The sequence below is a fragment of the Phlebotomus papatasi genome, chromosome 1 (genome assembly GCF_024763615.1).
Source record: "Phlebotomus papatasi isolate M1 chromosome 1, Ppap_2.1, whole genome shotgun sequence".
In the NCBI taxonomy this organism is placed as follows: Eukaryota; Metazoa; Arthropoda; class Insecta; order Diptera; family Psychodidae; genus Phlebotomus; species Phlebotomus papatasi.
In genome coordinates, this window is record NC_077222.1 from 25,136,991 (window position 1) to 25,162,884 (window position 25,894).

General features: G+C 32.3%; 1 protein-coding gene across 1 annotated transcript in view; it reads right to left on the reverse strand.

The window, feature by feature from the left end:
• Positions 1 to 25,570, reverse strand: part of LOC129798293 (uncharacterized) — a 65,681-nt gene extending 40,111 nt beyond the window's left edge. The window contains exon 1 of the mRNA XM_055841353.1: positions 25,315 to 25,570. The gene's annotated coding sequence lies outside the window, so the exon portion shown is untranslated. The remainder of the gene's footprint in view (positions 1 to 25,314) is intronic.
• Positions 25,571 to 25,894: the final 324 nt, after the last annotated feature.

A 25,894-nucleotide genomic window follows, 5' to 3' on the forward strand; every position in this document is an offset into this window, starting at 1 on the left:
CCACTAGACGATCACGGCCATACTTGGTGACACTACTCTGAAAAAAATATCTTGTTAAACGCACAAATGGATTTTGTTGAAATTGTATCAAAAGGATGTTATTTACCAATTTGACAAAACTTTTTCTTTCATTTTATATAGAAAAATACCCTTTTGACAAACTTTTGACAAGATCCAGTTGGCCACCAATTTGACAAAACTATTCCATATTCTGTATGGAAGAATACCCTTTTTACAAAATTATCTTGTTAACTTGAGAAAACATTTTTTCAGAGCAGGTGAAAATAGTATAAGAAAATTGAATAAATAAAACGAAAATGCGATAAACGGTGAGCAAAAAAACTTTACGAAAAACTGTAGCAAAAAAAATCCTACAGTTTTTTTTTGCTCACCATTTATCGCATTTTGCGAGTTCCACCGAGTATGAGATAAGGTAATACGGTAATTGAAAATTTGCGTAAGAATTGCTATGAAAATGCTTAAATCAACGAAATACGGTGAGCATGTTACTGTCAATGTGATTCTGCCCTTAGTGATGATTTGTGAAAAATATGAGAGTGGAAGATACAAAGACTCTAGCAGCTTGGGTAGTGTTTGGGTGGGTAAAATAAACCAATAAAAATGAGAATTAGTAAATAGTGAATTTTTTTCGGAAAAGAAAAATTAAGAAGAATCATTTAAATTTTACACTAACCAAACTGATTCTTTTACTCACCAAAATTGATATTTTTAATGACCGTTTTGCATTATTTACTGACCAAATTTTTTTCACAATTTCGTCTAGCGTCAAATCGAATATCAATTCATGTTTTAGAAATTTTCAATTTTTATTCAATATTATTCAATATTTTATTCAATATTATTCAATTTTATTCAATATTATTTCACATTTCTTGTACCTTTCAGATAAAGAGAATTTCAAGAAATCGAGATTTCATTCCCTTTCTTCCTGAAATGTAATGTATATTACGAAAAAATAGGATAGACATTGCTTTGAAACATTATTACGCGAGTAAGATGGGGGCGTGGCTTATTTTTTGAGAACCTAAAAAATCTGAGTTTTTACCACAAATGGAATTATATGAGTGATACATTGTTGAAAATCCATACAGTATGCAACTTACTTTATATTGAAAGTTATAAAACATAATTTTAGTCAATTATTATTTTTCAAAAAGGCGTGGCCTAAATTTATTTACGGGTGGAGCTTACTTAGTATCTAAAGCATTGATTTTTATCCATAACATGGCATAAAAATGAAAATAGAATAATATTTTTGATCCCATAGTTAGTATATCCACATGATATAATTTTCCTTTCAATTATTTGGTTAATAATAAATCCCAAAACCACAATTTACAGTCCGAAAGTTCTTCATTAGTCACTGAAGGGTTAATGTGTGTCCATTTCCAAGAAGCGCATGTTGAAAAGTTCCCTGTTGAAAGGGATATTTTATTAATTTTCACATCATCAGTCTTCCTCTGTAAGCCTTTCAAATATTGTCAGAGGGCTTACCATGATCCCCAAAAGGGCATGTGGAATACAATATTGGATTTGAGCTAGGAAAATCCACAAAGGATCCACATAGGAAAGCCATTGAGAAATTTAATCCCATAATTTAAACTGTGTCAACTAGGTCTCCACATGTGCTATTATCGGTGAATGAATGGACAATACCTAAGAGAATATAACACCAAAATATCGAATTTGCATGTCGAACCTGAGACATTTCGCCTAATTGCATATTGCATAGCTCTATTCACATGTCCGACCAATTTAATCACACCAAAAGATGTCGATGCCGTTGAGGCAGGAAGTACTACAGAAGATTTAATATTAAAATTGGCTTTTTTTTATATCTTGGAGTTTCAAAAAAAAATAAATAAAGACAAACGCAATTTAGGTTAAAATGAGCGGAAAAAGTTGGTGAATTTGATGATGTGGGACACATTTGTGACTCAAATGGAGATTATCAATGCTTTGAATGTTCCTGGGATGAGGTTTTTCCGTCTTTCAGGATGGCTTTTCACCTCAGTGTTTTACGAGATGTCGCCTGAAAACGACATGAAGTTTGGAACTTTCCACGAACAATAGCAATAAGTTTAGGTTGAGTGACAAATTTATGGATTTCATGCTTTTGAGAAGGAATAAAAGTTACAAAAGCCATCTTTAACGAGCGAAATTTAAGTTAGCGTCCTGGGAAAAATCAATTGAAATTAGTTCGAAAAAAACTACTAAATATAGTTTACGTCGTTCTCAGAAAATTGATATCCTGTAAATTGAATAAAACTACCAAATAATATTCTAAATTGAGTTTAAAAAGTTGGAATGAGAATTTTTGATTTAAAATACTTGTAAAAAACTATAAAGCTGAATTTAGATTTAGTCTGACTGTTACCAATATTCAAAGATGAACAATTAAGTTTTAAGAAGAAAATCAAATTAGTCGTAATTGTCTTTTAGCTGATCTCACTTGAATTTCTACTTACTAAATTTAGTCACGTGTATTTCGCATTTTCATTTTTGAAATTTTTACTCACAAAGACTCACAATTATTTCGAATTTTAATTATTATGGCTCGGGAACACCTTTTAGATCAAGAAAATTTCATGAAGTCGAATTTCGGATCCCTTTCTTTTTCACATGCTTTGCATATGTCTATCTCATTCTCTCGCACTCTTCTTCTTCTCTTGAACATCACTCCAAATTCAATTTAGCTCAATCGAATTTGGTATGCGAAGGAATGAGATAGTCATATGTAAAACATGTGAGAAAGAAAGGGTTTAGAATTTCGAGTTCATTAAATTTTCCTGATCTAAAAGGTGTTCCGGAGCAATTACCAAGAGTTTTACTTGTCAAAGTTGAAATTTTACTGACATAATTTTTCAAATTCCTGATTATTTTGGTTAGCACTATTTGGAATTTTTATCTTTGCTAATCAAAATTGAAATGTTGCTTGTCAAATTTTAAAAATTACTGTACATTTTAATGAGCAATATTTAGTTTTTTTTCTGATCAAAATTGAATTCCTACTGACAAAATTTATTAAATTTTGACCACATTAATCCCAATATTTCGAATCATGGTTTCCGCACACCATTTAGATCAGAAAAATTTCATAAGTACTATATATTGACATCCATTTCTCCCTCAAAAGTTCTTCATTTATCTATCCTACTCCTTCGCGTTCTTCTTCTTGTTTCGAACGTCACAGAAAATGAAATTTAGATCAGTTAAATTTGAGTCGAAAAGAGAAAGATAGACATACATATGCAAAGATGTTCCAGAAAGAGAAGGATGTGAATTTTGATTCCATGAAATTTTCCTAATCCAAAATGTGTACAGCAACTATTACACTTACTCATCAAATTTGAATTGAAATTTTATAGCGCCCGCACAGCTTTTCAATTGAATGAAATTCAATCAATTGAAATTTTACCTCTTACTCTTTTAAACTGAAACAACATATATTTGTCTCTTTCTATTAAATGGAAATTGAAATTGAAATTTGAATTTCAAAATTCCATTTGACAGAAAGAAATAGCTATATATTTGATTTCAGTTTGAAAGAGTAAGAGGTAAATTTTCAATCGATTGAATTTCACTCAATTAAAAAGGTGTGCCAGCGCCATTAGTAACCAAATTAAAAAAAAAATACTGACAATTTTAATCAGAACCATTTTGCATTTTTCTCTTTATGTCCAGCGCACAATGACTTTTGTTTGTAAACATGTTTTTAAAATTGTCCATAAGAGTGAGCGAGATGACTAGATCTATGTTTCATTCATTCTCACTGAAAAGTCAAAAACAAGTTTACTAAACAAAAGTTATTGTGTGTTAGGCATTACTCATTCAATTTGAAACTATCTTGAACAAATTTAATAAAATATTGTAAATTTTAGCCATACTTACACTTAGAAAAAAGGGGGTGCGATTAACTTTTTTTCCTTAGAACTTTAACACATTTTAGGTGTAAAAATATATCAACATATTTTAATGTTAATTTTACACCTTTTTAAGGGTAAAATTAACATGAAAAAGAGTAATTTTGACCCATAATACACCTGAAAAGGATAATATTTACACAGATTTTGTATCAATACTGGAGGGTAAAATTAACATTTCCGGAATTCCGGAATGTTATTTTAACTTTTTCGGATTTCTCTAAGTGTAACTGTTTTGGATTTTATTTTTTGATAATCGAATTTGACTTTCTACTGACAAAACATTAAGAATTAACTGACAATTTAGTGATAACTAATTAAAATTTCACTTATCAAATATAACATTTCTTTGATCTAATTTAATTGAACAATGAGCCTTTACTCAAATATATCAACTTATTTTTGCAAATTAAATTTGACCTTTTGCTGAATAAATTTAATACAATCCAAAGCATTTCGTTCCAGAAATAAATATCTAAATCAGGCTGTCATCCCCGATTGTTTTCAAAGTTTCCATTAAATCCTTTTGAATACTTAAAGCTTTTCTTTTTCTAGGAAAACTGAACGATATTTATGGTAGAGAATATATCCCATTTTCCCCCCTTTTTTCCTTTTAAAATATTTCCACCCGTCCCTGATAATAAAATTCGACATTTTATGCACAAGTTGAAATTTCTCCAGACCGGAAACAGCACAGCAAACAATTCAATTTAAATATATAGGACGGTAGAGAGGAAGGAAAGTATCCTTAAGATTTGCTCCACTTGCTGCGTCCCAAGTCGCTGACTTTGAATTTCAACAATGCCCCAAAAAGAGAAAATCTCCTTCCTAGAAGGAACATTTGAATTTGCTCCAAATCTCCATGGGAATTTGGGAGACTGGAGGGAGATACTAAAGAATAAAATAAATGCAAAATTATACCATTTCCCAACTTGTCTCCGAATTAATGCATTTAGTGGGAATTGCGTCAGTTCCAGAGAAATTTCTATTTATTTAAATTCTCGGATGCAAGAGATTTTCAATGAAGGTCCAAAGCCACTCCAAAGTGAATATCACAAATAATAAATTCCATGGTGTTTGAGTGCGTGAAGGAGATTAGTAATTAAGGGGCACACCTTGTAGTGTTCCAATTGTAAATGTGTGCCCACTAAAAATCAATAACAATCATAATAATACCTTTTGGAGCACAATTTAAATTCATTTGGATTTTTTATCCACCTCACTCCTTTCCCTTTTCCTCAATTTTCTCATCTCGCCATTTTCGTCAAATAAACACAATCATATTAAATATTTTATCGTACAGAGACACAAAATGAAAATTGGTGTACAATTTATATGTCCTCAACAATGGCACTACAGGTATTTTTGAATAAGTGAGAAAAAAGGAGTGGTGACTAACACAGTTGTACAACAAGCAACAGAGTTGAGAAATGCAGGAAGATTGGAAAGATAGATAGGGATTCGAAGGATTTAATTCGACTTGGAACGGATGATGGTGCTATTCTTATTAAAAATGAACATTTCTCTCGTACTTATTCTCAAGCGTTTCTACGTAATCGACTTTTCTTTGTGTTGGTTCCTGTCACGACTGTTTGCTGTTTTAAAACACGGGTAGAACTGGAATAAACAGTCGAGATAGGAACCGATACAAAGAAAAGTCGATAATGCAGAAGCCCTTACGAACAGTCAATTACTAAAAAAAAAAATGTTCAAGAGAAAGATTTCCCCTTTTCAAGTGTATTACCGTGGTATCACACTAGAGAATTTCACATGAAAATTTTCATGTGATTCACATCAATTGTTGCTGATATATGCCCAATTGTGCAATTTTCTTCAAGAACTTTTAGAAATCGATTCATTTAGTGATAAAAAAGTAGACTCGAGTCACAAAAAATGGTTTAAATAGATTAAAATAGCATAAATACGATTGATAACTAATGAGCAAATAATGAGCAAAATTTGCTCATTACATTTGCATCTGGTACTACTTTATTGCAGTCATTCGGGTAGTTTCTGCACCACAACTCTCCCACCAGTTTATTAGTGATGAAATTGTGATTAAAAGTAGTGCCAATTTATCGTAAACGAGATGGAGAAGAAAGGGCAAAAGGCATTGAAAAAGATCGATGAAGAGGATAAGTAAGAAAAAAGCTAAACAAAAATATGTTCGATCTACATTTTATATTCGTTCATAAACTTCTAGGATTTCGTGATCAAATGAGATGGTGGCGGAATTGATTGAGGCTGTACATCAAGAATGCGTCATTTGTTACTACAAATGTCAAGAATACAAAAATAGAGGCAGCCGATCTGATGGTTTTCAGTCCGTTTGCGACAAATTGAGTCACAAATCGACTTCTTTTGTAGATAAGGCCATACGATTTGAAGAAGCTCTTCAAATTCCTCCGAAGTCATCCGGAGAAAATCATTGTGTCCAAAAAAATCTCCACTTGCGATGTTGTCATAAAGATTTTCAACGAAACTATGTGAAGGTCGCGTTAAAAGCTAATCTCTCGCCCACACCCTCCTTCTTTTCGCTTGGCGGGTCCTTTTGCACAACACAAAAGCAGTGTACAGGATGAGAACTTCCTCTTCTTCACTAAAATCACACATTTTTACTCAAACGACTGAAATGCTTCAAAAACAAAATCACTCATCTGACAACCCATATGTCATCGTGACATTGAGCAATTCTAGCAATGTGTCCTGGCTAAATCAGCGATTTCGAGTGGTTCTAGAAGTTTTAATTAGCAACTTTTCAATGAGAAAATTTTCTAGTGTGATAACACCGTTAGGTATAAAATATTTTATATCGAATGATGTAGTTTAAAAAAGGATCTTGTCTACGCTTGAATAGGCTTTTTGTTCTTCAACTCGATTTGTATTCATATTTTGCGCACAATGATAAATTGATGTATTTGTCTTAAGGAAACGTTTTCGTATGCAATAAGTCATTGTAATAAGTAAACTAATTTAAGATTAACTAATTTCAATGAAATCTTATGCCTTCTGGATTATCCAGGACACCCAAGGTTGGATAACCCAAGAAGTCACAAAATTTGATAGAAATTTTAATCTCAATTTAATTTACTTATTGCATTGACTTATTGTACACAGAATTTTTTAAGAAACGTTTCTTTTAAAAAAGCGATATTAATTGCAAAATCGTGTATGTAACTTGAAGTTGTCAGAAAATAATGAATAATTAAAAAATATGGGAAGTAGGGGTAGGTAGGGTTACTTTGAGCTGTGGGGTTACATTTTTATAGGACTTTTGCACATATTTCTAAAGGAAACTGTGCTTTACTTTGATCTAATTCGGATAGACAAAACAATTTTGGATCTTAATAAAATATTTGTGCGGGGCAATCTTCTTTAAAAAAAAAAATTTGTGAAAACCTACTTCATTTAGAAATAGGCAAAAAATCATATAACAATGCAGCCCCACCCCAACTAATCTTTCCTTTTAATTAAGGAATGGATAATTTTATTTCTAGTTTTCTCCGTTCGTAACGTCCAGAAGAATGAGGAAGGCCTATTCAAGCCGAGATACAATCAACTTCAGACTTCGAGGTAAGTCTTATTAGTTTTGATCATTATTAAAATCGAAATGGTAAAATGTGGAAAGATAATTTAAAGCTACGAGTACAAATATAATTTAGAAGGCTACTGATTAATTTTATCAGTAAAAATGCATTTTTAGAAAAATGCATCAGCTTTTTCCAAAGCTTTCGGCTCAGTCTAATCCTTCATCAGTGGTCAAGTCTTTAAGTTCTTCTCTGAGTTTCATTCAACTTGGTCAGACTTATTTGGACTAGAGAATGGTGAACTTCCTTGCTAATTTAACAATTTTTACTAATCTAGGCAATAACAAATTTTATACTAAATTTATTTATTACATATTTATTTAAATTTGTTTTTGCCTAGAGTAGTGAAAACTGTTAAATTAGTAAGGAAGTGTCACCATTCTCTACATATGCCCAGTACAAATATGTCTGACCAAGTTGAACGAAACTCAGAGAAGAACTTAAAGACTTGATCACTGAGACTGAGCCGAAAGCTTTGGAAAAAGTTGATGCATTTTCCCTGAGTGATTTTCCACTTCCAGCGATTTCCGGACCCGCATTGATAAAATTAGTTTCAAGTCAGTTTTTCTTTAAAATGAGTTACTGATTAAATTTTAATTTATCGTCTAATAGCTGCTGAATGGCTGTGACGAAGGGGCAGAATAATGAAAAAAAAAACGTTATATTACTTGCATTCTATGTGATACAAATTTTGAAGAAATTGCCAATAGATATACCCAGTCGAACAAGTATTTCGTAGACCCTAACAACCCTAACTCTATATAAGTGTAACTTGTTACGAAAGGTTGTGTGCGATTTAAAGACCTTTCATTTGCGCCCCAGGTGATTAAAATCGGTTATGTAGAAAGAAAAATATGCTCATTCAAATTCCAAAAATTAGGAAAATGTTTTTGCCTATATCACAGGCGCAAAGGCAATATTTCAAATGCTAATTGGTTTATCTACCCAATTTGCAACTCTAATCCTCACGTCAATCCTCTCTGAGGCAAATTTTATGAACTGCGTGACTTTGAACTGAATTGAAAATCAAGTTGTGCAACAAAACATGTTTTCAGCTCGGTATTACAACTAATTTAGCATCCCTGTAGAATTCCTTTGGCACAGTCTAGGGATGGTCTCAAACAGGGGTCAGTAGTGTTGGAGCAAGAGTACAATGTAAATTAGATAATGTCCTCTCTTCGTATGACAATGCCATTAAGTGTGAGGAGCAGGAACGGTAAAATGGAGAGACATTGGCCTGAGGGTTTGTCTTTATTTATTATGGCTATTGTCACCAAGAGAATGAAATTAGTGGAGTTCTTGCCTTTGTGGCATGCCGATGGAATTGGAGTGCAGGCATTCGTTTGTCAAGTTGTCAGCCTCTAACGAACCAATATCGCCCACAAATTCAGCCACTCACACAAATTTTCCAATGTGACGGTCACTGCCTCGGATTGAGGTGAGAAGTTCAAAAACAGAGCAGAAGAAGACACATAACCGTCTACAATATATTCCAGGAAGTCGCCAATAGCCATTAGAAATGTTCCAAAATGGGAGCAAGGAAGTGTTACAAGTAATTTATGTAACCACCATCTAAATTATTGTATCGAGAAACTTCTCTAAATTTTCCTAAATAATTGTCATTCGATTTTATTGGTATAGAAACTTCGTCAAAGTTTATCGGTGATGCTGCAAAATATCCGCATAAAAGTCATTTGATTCTATTTGCCAGGAAGAATTGGAGAACGCAAATATTGAAAAATCAATAATAAAACGACTATAAAACTTTTCTGAATTTTTCACGATTCCAGCAATTTTTGCTTTTGAAAACTTTTGCAGATATTTTCATGAGTTTAAACGAGATTAACGTGGTTTACATTTCCTCCAGAAGAATTTTCATCAACCTGGCAAAATTGTATAAATACAAGAATACAACCATTTATATAACAAAGTTCTTGGGCAAAGAATTTGAGAAGTTGTGAGAAGGAATAGGAGGGTTGGTAAGAGATCCATTGACACACCCAAGAATTGACAATTGAAGTGAGAATTTTCCACTTTGATACTCAGGGATTGACTTGTAGCATAATTTGAAATTTTCACTGAAAAGACCGTAATGAGCCCAAACAGAAGTAGATTTTGATTCTCCATTAGTATCTGGGATAAAAGGTAAATGGAACTCTATTTGCACAAAAAGTCGTTGAAGTTCGAAGAATTCAAATTCAATTTCGAATTTTCGTACTAAATTTTCGAACAAGGTAGGGAAAATTTAGCAAATATCACACTAAAAAGCTGGCAAAAGGGTTACTCAGTGATTATGAAGTGATTAAATAATGGGACAAGAACAATAAGAGTCGTTGTTCTGTTTTTTCCTTACAACAATGTGAAAACCGTCACAATTTGAAACTTGAGCACTTTGAAATTCGAACGGGATGAAACTTCCGCCGCCTTGTGAAAGTATTAAGAAGTAAGAAAATCCCGTTTTTGTATCTTGAAAATAGATTTTCGGATTTTTCAAGATCTACTTCTGTACGGAAAGACTTCAGTTTGACGTACACTTTTCGGCTGGAAGAAAAGCAGAAATTTTAGTGTGAAAAATAAACTACGAATCTTGTTTTCGATTAATGGTCCGAAAATATTTACCTGAGTATAAAAACCTCATATTCACAAAATACTGCTTGAAATTAGAAAAGTTTTCGAAATTATATTCGAAGATGCGTGACAGTTCGAAACGTAAGTTCACAAATATGCCAGTAAAACTCTATTGATAGTCTTCGAATTTGAGATATTTTTGGCAATAGACTGACTATACAGCTTAACATTTTACTAGTCTTTCTACATTTGCTATATCTCCATTAGTTCTATTGTGAACTTTCGAGTAACAAAAATTTTAAACTTGAAACTGAATCATTTAAAATTTTATAAGAATAAATTTCGAACTGAGCAGGTGAGATATAATCGAAAGGGAATTCGCATAAAGAATATCTTAAATACATCACGAACTTTTTTTAAAGCATTATTTGAATAACTTGACATAAAGCTTAAAACGAAATTTAATTGGCAACCTTCGATATTCGAAAGTTTTAATCTACAAAGCTTGTAAATGTTAAAGAAAATTAAGAATATTTACTAACTATTGTTTTCCTTTCAATGAAAAATATGGAAACTTTTAGAACAATTCAATTCTAGCAAACATCAACAGGGATTACTCCCATTTTCAACAATCTATAAAATTCGAAATTCGAACATGAAATAGAATGAGCTTCCTTACGAAATCACAATAATTCAACATGTCTTCTATATAGTTTCAATATTAATCTCTTTTTCGCTTGAAAAACTATAGTTATATGTTGTCAATATTGCTTCCGAACTTTTCGAAAATATCACATATTCGAATAAATATTACTACATTTAAATATAGCAAGCATATGAATTGTTTTGTAACTTCTAATGTTCTTGTAGATCTTCGATTGAATTTGTTTAATGATTTATTTGTCAATTCCTGAAAAATGCAAGAATTTGCAATTAGAAAACACATTCGAAAAACCTTTTCGAATTAATTTCGAAGAAATAAATTTCAAAATTATACTGCAACAACAGATGTTCATGTAATACTAATTTTAAAGTTACTTTAACTATTTTCTCAAAGATGGATTTTCCTTTTCAAATAAGGAAGCAGAACGTATTCTTAATTTATTATTCAATTATACCATTTAAATTTTCGGACTTAACTCTTTTTTCGAGCGAGCCAATTTTTACGATTTTTTTATCAAAAACATCGTATATCAGGAATAAATATAGCTTCTGAATAAAGTATCCTAGATATGGATATTTGTTTTGTAGTTTGTAATCATCCAAAAGAACCAGATTTTTAACGATTCTAAATAGTTCAAAAATTGTTTTTCCAGTGTATCAATTTTTCCGAAAAAGTCAAGGAATTTTGTTATTTAGGTTCCTATTAATTTTTTCAAAGTAGAAGAATAACAAACTGTGAAATCCTCCTATTTTTCAGGAAAATTTCTCAATTTTAAATGTTTATCAACTGTCCGAAGATTATTTAGAAAAAGAAACCGTTGAATGATCGAAAATTTGAATAAAACAGATTTATTTTGAAATCAGTATGAAGTTGGAATAAGTATTTCGGGGTTTATTATGAATATAAAGCTGGAAATTAAAATAAAAACCACCCTAATTTTCGATTATTCTGGAATGTCGAAAAACTCTTCCACTTCGAATGATGCCTCCTGATTGGAAATATCAGAAAGCTCTCTTAGGAAAGCATGGGATGTTTGGTTTATCTTATCGATTTCCATCCGAATAGACATATACCTTTTTCTTTTGGAAATGAATGCTGTAATAAAAACATTGTGAAGAAATATATCTCATTCTCTATATGGATTTCCGCTCAATCTTGGAAAAGCTCGACGATAGGCATTGTCATAATAAGACAGACAAGCAACAAATTGATAAGAAAATGTTAGCAATAAGACGAATTTCCACCATTCGACTACATTTATCCCCTTCTTACGTATCTCCTGGAGTAATCCCTTGGAGAAATCATCTCAATAACTATTCAGAAATAGAATACAAATCCCCCCAAAATATAGCTCCATGAATCTGGATTATTTGCAAATGCGTCTGAATCCCCAATTTGAGGCTCTCTCTGGTATCCTTTTGGTGTGGGAAATAACAAAAGCATTTTCATTTCATATCCACAAATTTATTTTACTTTTGAAAACTCTCTCTCTACTTCCCACACAGTTCTAAATGAGCTTTTTCAGCAATTACTCCCACCAGTTTTGAGATATCTTTTCAATTATTAATCTTATTGAATGATAATAAGGGCGTTTTTGAGCTCAGTGGGAATAAGGGTATCAAAACGGATTTATTGATAGCCTTTGTTGCAAGATGTCATAAACATTTTTGGTCTATCGGAAATCTCTATTAAAATATCCAATTGAAAACCATTCAGGAAATATTCGAGGATAGGTGGAAAATGCCAATTTCAAATGATGCTCTTAATTGTGAATAATTGAATATTGGTTGGGGGGGGGGGGTTATTGAGTAAATTGAGAGGCTACCCATTTCAATGCTCATCGTAAAATTTACCCTGATCCTCTCACTTTTCCAATTCATTGCTCCCATTTCTTGTGTCGAACAGGATATTCTCATTTTAATTCATTGTTATAGACGGAATTGGATAAAAGTCCATTCAGTGTGCTAATATGAGGTGAAAATCAATAAAAAGTTGAAGTGGAGGTAGAAAGATTAAACAAATAAAGTAGACCGGACCCTCATGTATTTATAAAATTAATTACGTGTTATTTAAAATAAATTTAAAAAATGAAAAATAAATATTTGAAAACATAAAGTAGGATCAATGGCTTGAGCCAGAGTTTTATTGATATGAATATTTTATTGTATTATTTATTTGTTTAAATAAGTTAAATCAATAAAAGTTTTAAAAGTGGATAGAGAGTTTCTGAACTTGACGAAGCATAATTTTATTTCAGAAAAAAATAGAATATTGACATTTAGAGTTTAGGAATCGAAATTACGAATTACGAGTTTTTGTTCAAAATATTTAATTTTGAAAAATTTAAATGTGTACAGACTTGCTGAACTTGATTTATGCTTAATTCTATTAAAAAATATATTTAAAAAACATAAAAAAAAACACTTGTAAATTAAGAAATCAATTTCAAAATTCTGGTTTTCGAGGTTAGGCTCAAAATATTCAAATTTAAGAAAGTTCAACTGTGCGCAGACTTATTCACGAAATCTAATTAAAAAATTAATAAGTAAAACTTTTGGGAGTTAAGAAACCAATTTCAGAATTCTGGTTTTTGAGGTTCTGTTCAAAATACTAAAATCTAAGAAGTTTACAAATGTACAGATACGTTGAACTTGACTAGGCTTAATTCTAATAAAAAAAAACTAATAGAAAATATCATTGGGGACTTAAAAAAACAATTCTCAATTTAAGTTTATGAGGTTATGTTCAAGGGTATTTCAGAGTATTTAAGAGTTCTCAAAATTTTACCTAGAATAACTTAGCTGGACTAGGGGAAGTGCTCATAATTTTGGACAGTCTGCATATAAGCATAGAAGTTCCAAGTTTGAAGTGCGATATTTTCAATACTAATTGACTTTTTTTGTTACTCTCTTTTCAGAAGGATCGTTTAGAAACTTGGCAAGCTATTTATCATCTCATTTGTACTAAAATTAGTTTTAATACGTTTAAAAATGAATTGATATGTAGAGGTGAATTTGACTCTTATTTTGGACAACTTGGTTATTAATTTTTACAACTTGTCTGTAAATTTGGACAGATAATCCGCCTCAACAGGATGCCCATTGTTCTTCATTTTATGAACCAATCTTACCAAGTCCTCTTCCTGTTCATGTAAGGGAAACGTAGAATGTCACAGAAGCCCGGAAACTTTCCATATCATTCATTAAAGTGAGTTGACTTCGATACTCCAAGTACGTGCAGATTCGCTCATTCCCTGACCTTTCCGGGAGCCTTTCAAGGCATTTCTCGCTACATCTCTTTCGTAGAGTTGATGCTCCTTTGTTTCTACAGGCATTTGTCCAACCTAGTCATCACAAAAGCTAAAACTTCACGAAATTTCGTGAGAAAAAGACCTGTCCAAAATAAGAATCATCACCTCACTGGTGAATGTCTTAAAAAAATTCCCATTTTTCACACGAAAAATATAATTCACAAGGCAAATCTCACTTCAGGTCAAATGTACAAATCATCAGTAACGTGAATCAACACAATATTCAATGAATATTCAATAATATCACTCAAAAACAGCGAACAAACTTTGTTAGTACTTCACCAAAACTAAATAAGACTGAAGTAAGCCACGAAGTTCTGTCATATTTCTCGTAAGCAATTGCTCACACTGAATTTTCAACAAAGCAATTTCAACTCAAATCATATTCAAAATTTAACGTATTTAGTGTCAAAATCTTCCAAAAAGAACAAATATTTAGATAGAAATCATTTTTCATCAAATATTGGAATAAAAATCCATCATTTTAATCAATTTATATTTAGTGTCCAATTTTACCCTCAAAGTGTCCAAATTTAGAAACTGTCCAAAATTATGAGCACTTACCCTAAATCTTATTATACTAAAGAAAATTATTTTTAAAAAATCTAACAGGACTAAGAAAACTATTCTTAAAATTATTATTTGATGTTATATTCAAAATGTTTGATTTCAGCACTGTCTAGCGATATGCTAAATAAATTTAAATTACTTTTAATTAGTATTTCTTTTAAACAAAGAACCACAAAAAAATATTATTAATAAAGAAATGTTTAAAATACTTCTGGTGATAAATTCTTAAGCGGTTTTATCGAATTCTAGTTGAAATGCCCCTGAAGTAGTTCGTTCAATGTGGAAATCCTTATAAATACGGTCCTCTTGCGTAACCGACAGAAAAATTCCATTTGGGAAAAGTTGAGAGGAAACCGAAAGGAAATGAGTTTCCCGTACAGTCCATTGTGAGAAACAATAAAACAGTAATGAGGATGAAAAATTTATGGGGAAAACTTTGAAAATGTCCATCCTGCGTGGATTTTCAGTTGGAAAATTTCTCTTTTTTGCGAATGAGGGCATAAACCCTTGGTCAACTGGTGGCCAATTCAATGATATTTTCACCTTAATTGAGCGCGCAAAGGGTTCGGCGTCCTTTTCCAGACACAACAAAAGTGTAGAATCCTTTGCGTGCTTGGAGTAGTCTCTTGTGGACTGAAGAATCCAAAATTTACATTTCTCATTGAATAGTCAAATAACCATCGTCAGCACATTGTATATTGTGAAATATTTTTGGGGTGTGCCTATTTCTTCTTCGTTTGGTTCTCTGCACCCTCGACCTCATCTTCTGGCCAGCAGAGTGGAGCAATGAAAAAAAAACCGTGGTTCGAACAAACAAATTTTCAACTTCCGGACCAGGTGGATATCGACTGTATAGTTGGGGTGTGTGTGTGTTCTAAACCTGGGAATAACCATCATCAACTTTTCCCTCTGACACTTTCCCACCGAGAAAGACTCACTGTAGAACTCCCAACTTGGTCATGTTGAATAGAAAGTTTTGCAAAGTCCTCTGCAAACAACATTTTCAATGATATGAAATTTGAGGGAGGAGATACCAGACTCCCAAATTTACCGCCCATGACTCAGGCAGCCCCAGAGAGAGGACAAAATTTATTAAAATCACACATACAATGTTGGAACTTGGCACATATTCTTCCTCAGTCCTCCCTCATCTTTCGTTTCTCAGGCGAAAGTGATTTCGGAGTTCGATACAACGGAGAAGAAAAGTCATGGGCAAAAGGTCAAAAACATTTTTCGGGGAGAATGACAAAGCCCCAAGAAGCAAAAAAGCTGACTTGAAATTGAAATGTTAATGGAAAATTATGAGATGCAAGCTAAAAGGTCTTGTTGCAAGTGAAATAAATTTTCTTCAAGCAGTGTCTTAAAATTCCAAGTTTATGATATGTTTAAGATATTCATATACGAAGAGATAAGGGTGGCAAATTTATCACAAACTTCACAGAATGCTCAAAATCCTTACTTCACAATCGCACTTATGACTAGAATTTTAATTAAAAATGATTTAGCATACTTCAAAATTGTGCAGCATTCGAAGACCTATCAAATGAATTCAAACTCGTCCCATTCGATTGAGAAATTTTTTAAAAGGCATTTTAACACTTAAAATTGAAAAAAAAAAGATCGTTATAGGTTACGACCTAACAAATCCTCAGGAAACGTATTGCCATATTTAAAATTTTAAAGTAATTTGAACATCTTTATTATCCAGGACCCTCGAAAAAGGTTGTGGCGTTCCTAAATAGTAACGACATTAGAATATAACTTATATTGATAGACTTGATAGATTTTTATTAAGGACATTTGTTTAAATGTTAAGTGTTTTAGTTGTAATAGGATCTTGGTTACAATAAGCCGATAGGCTTCAGGCCAATATCAAGGGTAAGGGGGGGATCAAAAAAATCTTTATCATAATTTAAAATTTTCACAAATTATAAATTCTTTCCAGGAATTCAAAAATTCTGATATGCTGTGAATCCCCCCAGATTCCAAAAATCACAAAAATTTTGGATTTCCGAGAATCCCAGGATTTTGAAAAACTTTTAAAAGATTACTTCTTTGATTTACTTGTGCTTTTGCCATCGTCAATATTCTATCACAGATTCTAAAGAGCCTGGGATACCGAAAATCCGAGAACCTCAAGAATTCCTGACGGGATCCCGGAATATAAGGATTGTAGTACTTCGGAAATCTGGGGTTCGAAACCCTATTTTATATAATGCTTTGATCCTGGGTTTGATCCCAATCCTAAAGCAATCAAAATCCAGGAATTTCCAGGACGATTATAAATTTCAAAATTTGAAAAATAAATCGAGAATTTGCGAATTATAAACTTTTTTTTAACCCCGAATATCCCTGAACGCTAAGAATTCCTTAATATTGCAAATTCCAGGATCCCGAATATCCGGGAATTCTAAAAATTCCTGAATCCAAAAAACCTCAGAATACCGAAAATCTCAAAACTTCGGAAAGTCCGCGCAAGATCCCTGAATTTACAGCCTTATTTTTTTAATGCTTTAATCCTGGTATTGATACCGATCCTAAAACAATCGAAATCCAGGAATTTGCTAGAAAGATAAGAAATAATTTCGTTAATTCTATCTTCTTCTATTTCATTATACTTCTCATCTTAGAATTTTCAGACACTGAAAAATGAATCAAGATTTTCAGAAATTATTAATGTTTTCCAGGACATCGAATATCCTTGAACGTTGATAATCCCGGATTCCCGAAAATTCCGAGAACCTGAAAGTCCGGAAATTCCAAGTATCACACAGTCCTGAAAGTCCCGGAATACGTAAAATCTCGGGAATGGATTCCGAGATTCCAGGATTTTAATACTTCGGAATTCCGGTGTTCGGAACACTATTTTATTTACAGCAATTCCAGGTTTGATTCCGATGATGAAATTCATCGAAATTCAGAAATTTTAGAATCGTACACTAGGAGTTCTAACCGTACTTCCTGAACTTATTACATTCATTGTCTCTTTAGTCCAAAAGCAGTTTGCTTATGAGAATCACGAGTACCTGTAAGGAACTTATGATAAAGTCACATAAGCGTTCACATAAGCATTTGTGCATTACACCCCCTGTGTTCCGAAAAAAGTCGTAATTTTTCTCATATTAAATGTACAAGAAAACGTATGACTTTTTTGAACTGAGAGAGTATATATTTTGTTTTTTCTTTAGAATTCTGCAAGAATATTTTAAGAGAATGTATGATAGTAAAACATTTTGTTCTAGAACCTTTGGTTTTCATTATGGAAAAGTGATATAAGTTGGACATAGTGTTACAAGTTGGACAATTCGCCGGTACAAGTTGGGCATGGTTTTTTTCTTGATAAATACAGTACAAAATTTATTTTTTAGTACGAGAAACCAAATGATAATACTAAAGCAATAAAAATATACAAATAAAAATGAAGTACTAAATTTATAAAGAAAAAAACCCTGTCCAATGTCCAACTTGTACCACTTTACCCTATCAGAATTCCTTGTAGAACTATCTCAGTTTTACAAGAAACCAAGAAGAATTAAATGTTTCTTGGGGGAGATCTTCATACTCCCACATACACTATCCCCAAAGTTTCACCGTTCCGATAACTTATGGAAATTTGCAATTATACATTCCTCAAGGCACATGACCATCGACTCCCTGACACTATGACCTTCTTGAAAATTCAAATTTCTCTCGGAGAAAATAACCATCGCATCGATTTCCAAGCGCTACATTGAAAATGATCCAATAGGGATTGACTTGAATATAAATTATGGTGGTCCTTAATACAAAAATCAATGGGAATATGTGCTGAAATATTACGCGTCAAACTACAATACCCAATATAGGTGAAGTCTCTGGGAAATATTTGATGGGAAAATTCCACTTTTAATCACTAATTCTTTAAGTTTTGTGACCAAATATTGTCACATCACAAAAGCTGTGTATTTAATATGTCTCTCGTTTGGATTAAATTACATTTTTTAACAGCTGTACTAAAATACATCAAACCGAAAGATGGGCTTAATGCTCATGGAGAAGTGTTGAGAAAAATGTCGTAAGTTTCATAAACGTTGATGGCAATATTCTCTCTGCAGAATCCTTTGCAGGGGTAGAGCTTTTTTGGCCAATTTCCAAAACAGGGAGCTTCGTGCCACCCCATTCCATTCTTAACTTATCAAGCAAACACTCGAAAGACGAGCGATAACATCTTGATGATTATTGTAGTTGTGTTGGTGGCATATCGTAAAGACGATAATCAAATTTTCATTAGTAAGATGAAAAATAAAATTAGGCTTTTAGTTACAATGCTTCAGATTTTATTTGAGACGCCCGTTAGTGTTGGTTCAATAAACCTATAACCTTTACGACAATCCTAAGATTGAACTTCCAAGATTGAATTGACAATAAGTACTCTCCGTTCGAACGTTCATACCTTCGAATAATGTGAATTTTCTTTTAGTTTTCCTAAGAGACTTACGCATTTCTATTAAATATTATTTGGCTTATCATAAATTGTTGATAATTTCATGATAATTTAGTATAAATCTCTTACGAAAAACAAAAGAAAATCATATTATTCGAAGGCATGAACGTTCGAAGGGAGAGCACTTTCTCCTACCATATTTTAGTAGGGAAAGGCTAGGCTAGGTTTTGCAGACACTCTGGTTTCGTACACTTGATAATTTTCTCTTATTCCTTTAATGAATCAGTTTAAACCGTACTTTATTATCAAACTCAGAAAACTCGCTTAAGTTTGCCTAGGAATTTCTCTTACGAGAAAGCCTAGGTCCTCTATAAGATTTTTTAATATTCTTACTGTTCAAACTCAAAGATAAAGCAGTATATACAATCCGGTTTTTTTTAAACCTCTCACTGTTCTGTAGCGGAGTTAAACGGTTATAGATATCACCTACCGATGTCCTGTGACCCGCTCGCTAAGTTGGTAACCTCCTCCAACCTGTCCAAAACCATTTTTTGTTTTTCTGAAAATTAGTCCGAACTTTTTCAATTATTTTCGGATGTATTTTCGAAGTCGCTAAGGCAAACATCTCGTTCATACATACCTATGACCGGGAATTTCGCCATTTTGAATTTTTGAAGGAGAAAGTTCAACCCCTAAAGAAGATTAATTTTTCAACCGATTTGCTAAAATTCGGGTTTTTGGAAAAGTTTTTAAATGCCTTACCCGGCTGCATCGGTCTTAACCAGTAATGAATCGGTCAAGTAGGATGAAATGGGGCACCTTTGAATAGGGCGGTGGCAGCCAAAATCCCGAAAGCCAAAATCCCGAAAAGGCCAAAATCCCGAAAGTCAAAATCCCGAATGTTCAAAATCCTGAAAGGGATTAAATTATATGGAGGAAAACGTTTAGAATAATTTCCCAAGACACAGAAGATTTCCCTTTGCCTCCAGCAAGCGCGGATGCAATCGCAGATGTAGCTATGACTTTTAAGAATTCGGGATTTTGGCTTTCGGAATTTTGGCGTTCGGGATTTTGGCTTCCGGGATTTTGGCTTTCGGGATTTTGGCGTTCGGGATTTTGGCTGCCGGGATTTTGGCTTTCGGGATTTTGACCGGGATCCGAATAGGGATTCCTTTGAAATTGGTATTTTCAAAGTCTACTACTAATTCGATTTAAAGGTACTTCAATTCAAAAGTGCCCTACTTCCGCCTAACCATAATTATTGATTTATGTAAGATCCTGCGAAGAGATAGTTCACTGAGACATCTATTTCATAAGTTCGAGCATTTCGCAAAGCTGGGACGCTTAGACATCTCTTTTTTCTATGTTCGATGAAATTAAAGCGTCTTTTTAAAATCAATAAGTAGAATATTGCCTACATCCTTTAAAATGTCGTCAGATCAAATTAATAGTTCTAGAAAATGTTTTAGTGAAACTGAGCTTTTGTGATTAAACAGACCGTAAAGCCCGATCAAGCATCATCTTACAACGCTCTTGACTTGAAGGAGAGTTCTCAATGATCCATAATATAGGGCTGTGATATGATGCCGCACATGACAAGTCTTGAAGGGTTATTGTTTGGGGTGAAAATGAGGATGAAGGTATAATGCTGTGCCCTTAAATTTGTGGTTTGCTGGATGTTTCTCTGTTAATATACTTTATGTACACCTTCATGGTTTCGAATTCCATTTCTGTCTACCAGCTTCAACTTTTCTTTCTTATGGTAGTCCAAAAAGTCCCGAAACGAATAGCAGAATGGACTAAACCATTTCTCTTGAGAGCTTTTTTTTCTGGAGTGGGAACATCACCTCTAAAAGCGCCCTGCCCTAGAATTTAAGCAATGCCAATCTCTCTTTTGCCAGGAAATCGAAGTACAATATATAGGCACGATGGATAGAGAATATATATAGCAAAGATGGCAGGATATTTGAGAAAAATATAGAATAAATCTTTGGACTCTCCTCCCCTCAATGAATTTATATTTGACATTTTGAGTGCCGATGTTTTACTTTTTTTTATTTTCAGCATTGTATCATATTTTGTATGTATCTGGGAAAAGTTGACTCTCAAGCATGAAAAGTGTGACTTTGAGGGGGAGTGTAGGATACGAAGAGTGACAGCCAGAAAAAAAGAAGAAGGAAATTAACACTTCCTATGTACAAACAATTTTTCACTCCCTTATTCTTCATTGTCTTCTGGAGAAGTCCTTGACTTTAAGTTTTCCACCCTTTTTTTTCACACTCTCAATATTGCTCGAACTTTAACTTCCACGAAGAAGCGTGAACTAAATTGTATTAACTATGCATATCAACCTAGATTTACAGACCTACAATTGTCGTCTTCTTTTAATAGGGCAAACCACAAATTCTCATGATAGAGCATCATCTCTTGGCACGCAAAATTGGCACTCGCATCATTCTCGATTGCACTGTAATAAATCTTCTTGGTGGAATTTATAGTAAATTGCATGAGATGACGAGAGGAATTTTGACAAATATTTTTCTCATCCGCGGAGAAAAAAAAGAGAGAAAGATGAATCGGAAAAAGATACAGCAAGGATATCAGAGGGTAAAGCTCTAGTAAAGCTTCAGCGCCTTAGCAAAAAAAATGCGTCAACGCCCGTGTTGTGACCCATTTAAGGATTTCACATGGTTTAGTGTTGTGAAATCCAGTAAGAAGTACCCAAATGGTAGATTCTCAAGTACTCTAAGAAGTATCTCTGTATACTTTTCACTCAAAAACATCTCATAATCTCTTCCATAATCTTACAGCATCATGTAGTCACTTAAATGTCTCATTCTGTATCTTGTTACTTTCTCACCACTCTGCACAATTCCAACCACTTATGCCATTCCTTTGAATCTCAACAGAAAGAAAAATATTAGTTGAAAAAATATCAACTTCATCGATAAAATTCCAGCCAACGAAATTGGATGTGGAAAGAGCACAAACTGAAGATAGTAAAAAATTTATCAGTAATGTGTTATGGGTGGATTTCTCATTTCAACAGTTCTCACGCATCGAAAGTGAAAGCTGAGAATCAATAATCAAAAAATTACTCTCTGCGTTCTGGATTAATCCAATAAAAATATCTGGAAAGATGCGACTTGTTTGGGGAAATAAAAACTTTGATAACAATTTATGAACAAGGGATAGGTTTTTCAATGCCTGCACGTTGTTAATAGGGAAATGTACTCTCATTTCGAAAGTTCATGCCTTCGAATAATGTGAATTTTCTTTTATTTTTCCTAAGAGATTTTACTTAATTATCACATAATTATTAATAATTGATAATAATTTAACAAATATTTAATAGAAATGTGTAAGTCTCCTAGGAAAAGTAAAAGAAAATTCACATTATTCGAAGGCATGAACGTTCGAAGGGACAGTATTTTCCCCTAACTGTTGCCTTATGCTCTTATTACATGGAGTAATATTTTAGGATAGAATAAGTTAATCATAACTGAGCAAGAAATATCCAAAAACTATCAAAAATTTCTATGCAAAACATTTCTTATAAATAAGAGTTTAGTACATGTCTGTACTAAATTTATGATAATGCTTAATATCATTTAGAAATTGGAGAAAAACTCAAATTTCAAATTCGTCCCATTTCAAAGGTACGCCACTTCCCCCTAAATAATTCTAACATAACCTAACAAAACAAATTGTATTATACAACATAACGTAAATCAAACCTTGCCTAGGTTTCTTTTTAGTACATTTTTATTTCACATTGCAATAACATTTCTAATAAAATTGGAATTCAAATTGTCTGAGTGTATATTATTTCTTTATTAAAAGAAATGAAAAAGAACAATAAAAAAATTCAAATGTGTTATAAATGTTTTATTGATAAAGAAGTTAAAAAAAGAATCTAGGGGAAAGTGCGCTAGGTGCGCTACTTTGAGACGGCTCAAGGTTTGGACAATTCAATTTTTTTCGATACTCCTAATGGATTTCCCTTTAGCTCTGTTATGGAAATTTAAGGCATTAGACTTGCTATTAAAATATAACACTAAATGGGTCAAATTCATTTGTAACACGTTAAAAAATGAATTGTTCGAAGCTTGAATTGTTTGAGCTATCTCCTATCTCATTAATTTCTTGATTAACCCTTTAAGGACGATTGGAACACCGGTGTCCCATAAAGAAAATAATTTTTCCTGACTACCTAAAGTTATTTTTTTCTTATGTCTGTACATAATTGTAAAGTAGAAGTTTGAAGGAATCTAGAATATTTTTTGCAAGTCTCTAACTATTTGCTATATAGTAAATATTTAAGCTCAAAAATGGCGAATTTTTAAATTATCAAATTCATAATTGATTTTATTTATTTTTTATACTTCCAATTTTTTTAAGCACACCCTTTTGGCAATAAAAACTACAATACTCATACGTAATATTTTTCATTAAAGTGAAAAATATTATTCATTGATATTGTCAGAAAAAAATACTTAAATTTTCGGGCTATTTTTGTCCCTATCGTTCATAGAAGCACAAAATACACGGAATCAGATTCTATTGGACTTTCCAAGGTTGGATGTAAGACTTCTCATTGATTATGTTTCTCAGTTTAATTTTTATTGTTGATTTTCAGTCCGTAAAATGTGTCTCGTCGTTAAAGGGTTAAAGAATAGCATAAAAAGTGAATTATTTAAAAAAAAAAATACAAAATTTACTTGTTAATAATTATTTCGAATATCAAAATTTATGTGCCACATTATTTAAATTTCATCACAATAAAAGAAAGTGATTAAAGCAACTGAGCTATAAATTTCTTCAATTATATCCAGGATTTAGTACAGATTTTGGGCTAGGTCTCTGATGAAAGTGTCACGATAAAATTACTAAGTAAAATTATTCTTTTTAATAATCATTTATTTGTGTTGCTTTATTATCAATTTACCTTCAAAAGTATATTAAGTAAGAATTTTTATCATAATTTTAGTACAGACTTGATCTTAATTTCCAATTAATTCTGTAAACTAAATTTTGACATGTGTAAGTTTATTTAAATTTCAATAATTCAACTTGGAATAGTCTATATTCCTAAATGAACCGGAAGTAATTGAAACTTTCTGGATCTTGTTATAGATCACAGGTATCAGACCACTATTTTAGTACTAATTTTAGTACAACATAAAAAATAGAGTAAATAGAAAATAGTGTGAAATGTTTGATTTTCAATTTGGGTAAAAATCTTTCTTTATTTTCAAAAAGATATGACTTCTAAAAGTTAGCACATGACTGTACTAAACCGAATTGTAATAAAAATTTTAAGTTTAGAACAAAGTATGATAAAGCTGATAAACAAGGTTAATAAACATGTTTTAGCTCTTCATTTATTTTTATAATTTTTGCGGGGCATAAAAAATATATAGATTAAATTGTTGTACTAAATGTACTAAATCTTAGAGGTGTTCAAGTAAATTCCAGTCGATTTCTATGAACGGAAAATTGAAATATAATGTAAATAAATAATAATATTGCAATAGAGAAAAATTAAACTATTTTAGTACAATTAATAAAGGCATTATATAAACATTTTAAAATGTAATGTCTACATTAGTCGGTAATAACACAAAATCATGACAACAAATTTCCTGTTGTCAAAATGAAATAAGGACCTTTCAGTTCAGAATAATTATAATTAAGAGAGTTAATACCAAAGAGTATTTGTAGAGATTTGATAATAACTAAAATTCATGAAATAATCGTAGTGTAATCCCTTGTTTTCATTCATAACTATCTCCATAAAAGGTTTATTTTGAAATAATTGAACAAAACTTAATTTTGTAGGATCATTTTATCCATTCTTAATACTAGATAATCCTGAATAGTAACACCTGCAATTTTTGGTATAAACCAGAAATTTGAGAATCGATTTTATCGTCTTTTATGGTTTGTTTTTCAACAACAAATTACCCCACACGCAGTTTCCTTCAAGCTGGGTGAGAAATGATTTTTCTTTTTTGCTTTTACTTGAGAATTTTCTTACCCTCACAGTGAAAGTACGTCACGCACACATCTCTTGACAAGAAGTAAAAAAGAAAACCATCAACTTCTGAGAAAAAGCCACAGAAACTTTCCATTTGGCATTTAAATACACGTGCCAAAGCACAAATCCTAATTACAATTCTTCCCTATTTCTCCTGAGTACATTTTCCTGGTGGGAGAGAGACATTCTTTGTAAAACATTGCCATACTTCCTAAGAAAATTGACTCCTACGCGAAAAGTGGTTCAAGTGGTTGGTACACTTTTAGGTATAGTGAAACTTGTTCCATTTAGCACTTTTCTCTGAACTACTTCACACAAAAATAGTCCATGGAGTATAAAAATGTTCATTAAGTAGTATCACTTAAATATTATGCACTTAAAATATTTATTAGGGAAAAAAAGTGAGAGAACATTTTAAACAACACAGTTCCTATATAAATTTTGAGGGTGGATTATTTATAAAATCGCTCGGGGTAACCGGTGTTCGTTTCGAACTCAACTGAGAGTGACGCTTTTCGTGGGAAAAGTCAGAACCCCTCGGTTGACAAACACCAACGAAAAATCCCATTATGTATGTATTGTGGAAAATGGGTCCCAAGTATCCAAATATCAATGGTGCGCATGCCAATATTTTCCCACTTCTACTGAACCAACAACTTTCCCCTCGACACCTTTTGCAGTTCAACTTAAACTGAATTAATTACTAATTAGGTTAAACAGTATCGAACAAGATGAAAATGCTGCGTGAAATACTTCAACTCTGAAGCATTAAAGAAATAGTCATTAGA